Source organism: Panthera tigris, chromosome A3 (genome assembly GCF_018350195.1).
Source record: "Panthera tigris isolate Pti1 chromosome A3, P.tigris_Pti1_mat1.1, whole genome shotgun sequence".
NCBI classification, from domain to species: domain Eukaryota; kingdom Metazoa; phylum Chordata; class Mammalia; order Carnivora; family Felidae; genus Panthera; species Panthera tigris.
In genome coordinates this window covers 1,399,120-1,402,590 of record NC_056662.1, presented here as the reverse complement: position 1 = coordinate 1,402,590, position 3,471 = coordinate 1,399,120, and positions in this window count along the sequence as shown.

Below are 3,471 nucleotides of genomic sequence, written 5' to 3'. Positions count from 1 at the left end.
GTTACCTGGGTGGGCACGACAGCGAGCGGGAAGGCTGGACTCCCCAAGGCCTCGTCGGGAGGCCCCGCGTGCGGGTCGGTGAGGCCGAAATAACAACTCACCTACCATGAGGTCATTCTGGAATGTGAGGTCTCTGCCAAACAGACCTTCTGACCCCACCTCCACCCCAGTCCGACAGGGCAGGCGCCGGGCAGGCCTGGGCAGTTCCAGAAGCCCTGCCGCTGGCAGACATTTGCCTCTGTGGAAGCGAAAGGAGAAGGACCGCACAAGTGGATCGCAATGAAAGTCAAGTGATCCTTCCAGGGAAGTGCCGGGCGGCCGAGGCCCTGGGTCTCGACAAGGGCTGGACCCCACGGGTCGCGGGAGCCTGGCACCTGCCATTCTGCGGGTCCCGGAGTACCTGTGCCGTGGAGCTGCAGAGAGAGGGGCCTTCCCCCGTCTCTGCTGAGTCGGACTTTCCTGGAACTTTGGTGCCCTGGGTGTCCTCAAGTGACGTCCTCAGATCACACGGCCGTCTAGTCGGGCAGGAAAGCCCGGACTCCTTCTTTATCCACCAGAAACCAAAGTGTAACAGCAGCTTCTCTGAGCAGTGACCTGTTCAGTTAGGAGCGGCTCCTAAAAAGAACACGACGCCCCATCTGCTGCCTGTGGAGCATCAGGGGCACTTCTGGTTTGACCATTAACTTGTCCTGGGACGCGGGGAACGTTTCTCCCTCTCTCTTTGCTTCCGATCGTACGAGGAGATGTGAGATGTGCGTAAACCCAGCGGGCGAACACGGAGAGAGGGTGTGCCGGTCGGCAGGAGCTTACACATCTCGGTTTCCTGGGGTGCCTCCAAAGGTGACACCAGACGGTGGTGATCGACCGTAAAAATGTAACACGCCTGTTGCGAGTCTCCTAGAGAGGCTCTCACAGGCGGTGGCACAGCCTCCGTGGGACCACAGGGGGCTGGTGCAACTTGGGTACTTTTTTTCTTTTCCTTCTAATTACTTCCTCTCCGGACAAACCTCCCTGCCACCCACCCCCCCCCCCAGAATAGAACTGAGTTCAGAATGTTCCAGGGCACTTTATCAGGCTGGCTTATTCTCAAAGGCTGCTGTGCTCTGTGAGTGACCTCTCGAAGGCCTCGTCCCTGCTCTCCTAATCCGTCCCCCACACGCTGAAGGACAGGGGTGGCTTCTGGAGAGCAGGCCGCCGCCCGGTCCCACAGCACCAGTGGCCCGGAGCGTGGGCCAGCACTTTCGGCCCTGTGACACCTGCCCCGAGGCACCTGGCTGCCCCCTTGGGCAGGCCACATAGGGCGTGGTCTCGGGCACACAGGTGCTCCCAGGGGCCCCCCGAGGTACCAAGGCACCGGCTTAACGTTGGAGAACCAAAGGCCCCAGTTTTGCATTAATGTGCCTGAAACGTTCCTTCCTGATTTACCTTTCAAATTGCACCTGTGGATGAGTCCTGGCGGAGGGTCCCCGGTGAGGAGACTGTCCAATGTGACCCTGGGTTTGGTGGGGCCCACGCGGAGGGCCAGGAGCCCAGGCTCCCCGGGGGCCGCGGGGACAGTGTTTCCCTGGGGTGGGCGATGGAGGCAGTGCCTGAACAAGCACGGGGACGACAGTGAGTCACGGCGGGAGCCGGCTTCTCTCCCCTCCCTTGTCCCACCCGCCGATCCATCACGTCCAGGAGACGGGCCCCCCTCGTCAGCGACAGCCCTTCCGGACACCTGTCTGACACCAGCCCCTTTTCAGGCAAGAGGGTCTGTGGCCGGAGCGCTCAGCAGACGGTAGTATCTGTCTAGAACGTAACCCCACTTTCCGCGTTCTTTTATCTGCGTCCGTGCTCTACGATAAAGATACGGATTGGCCTTTTTAAAAGGAAACTCACTCTTTCAGTGAAACACACGAGTCGTCCAAAGGAAGATCATGTGTATATAACAGTTTCAAGGAGTAGAATCCAAAAGGGACTTGGAAACAGTAAGTCCCGTGCTGCTTCTGCCTCTGAGGTGCGTTCACGGCATCACCCTCAGAGCCTCGGCCAGCCCTGTTCACACACTCCCAGGATGGGGAGCTCACGAGCTCCCAAAGGCATCTCCGGTCAGCTCCCAGCAGGCTCCGCACGGAGGCCGGGTCTGCAGACCAGCTCACCGTCCTTTCCTCGGGCGGCGATCTTGGCAGAGACCGTGCTCCCACGTTCTCCCAACAGCCTCCTCTTCCAGGCAGGCCAGCGAGGTTGCCTCACACTCTCAGAGAGACGGTCTCCAGCTGGGAGCACAGGTGCTGGGTTTTCCTCTTAAAGGGCAGTGCGGGCAGTGGAGGCCAATGCTCCCGGAGCAGCGAGACTTTGCCCCAGCTTGCAGGCGTGGGGACAAGGGCAAAACCGGGGACCCTGGGGGCGGCCCTCTGAAGGCAGAGCATTTCATAAATAACGAGCAAATGTGGACATGACCGTAAGGCCCAGCAACCACCCCCGCTCCGCTGCGGCTCTCCTCCCCTCCCCCTGCACACACAGGAAGAGGCCAGCCTCCCTCCCTCCGGGGTGGTTGCACCCACCTCGAGCTCTGGGTGCGCCCCCTCACCGGCCTAAGGTCATGCTTTGGTCACTTCTCCCTTACCCCAACCTACCTCAGGATTTAAACACACACGGTTGACTTTTGTAGATTTCTATTAAAATAAATTCATTTTGTGGCAACCAGAAAGCAAAAAGTCTTGTGGTCGTGATGTGCTGTTGTTACTCTAGGAGTTTGGCAACCCCCAGGGCGCTTCCCTTTCATCCCGCTCAGGGTTTTCAGGGACCTTTGAGGAGCTGTTGTCATCACCCCCCCCCCCCCCCCCATCAACACCAAGGCGGAGGCTCGGAGAGATTAAGCCTCGTGTTCAAGGGCAGGCCGAGGAGAGCTGGGGCAGGGATTCAAACGGAACCTCCTTTCCACGGGGATGTGTCTGGTGCCCGTCACCCACCCACCCCCCAAGGGCTGCCATCTAAGGAAGGGTCATTTTACCGAGCAGGCTGCAGGCAGGGAACGCTGGATTCGCCGGGCAAGGGTGCTGGCCTCACCATGCGCCGCCCGAGCCCCCCGAGCGACGCCCCCCCCAACTCCCTCGGCCCCCGGCGGCCTTTCCGAAGGGTTGGGCGGGAAACTTCACTTCCTCCACCACGGCCTCCACCACCGCCCGGGTCCCACACGCGCGGGTCTGAGTCACACACGCCCGGCCTGGGGACTTCACCGCTGGGCTCCAGGTTTCCGACCCGCGGCGGCGGAGGCCGGGCTGTCGCGGTCGGGGAGGGGTCGGTGAGCGGCCGGGGGCGACGGAGACCCGGGGGCCGGAGAGGCACGCCCCGCCCCGCCCCGCCGCTCCCCACCGCAGGGGGCGGGCCCGGGGCGCGGCGCGGCCATTGGCCCGGGTAGGTGGGGCCAGCGCCGGGCGGCCGGGCGGGGGCGCGGACGCGGATGAATGGAGCGGGAGGCGGCTGCGAGCG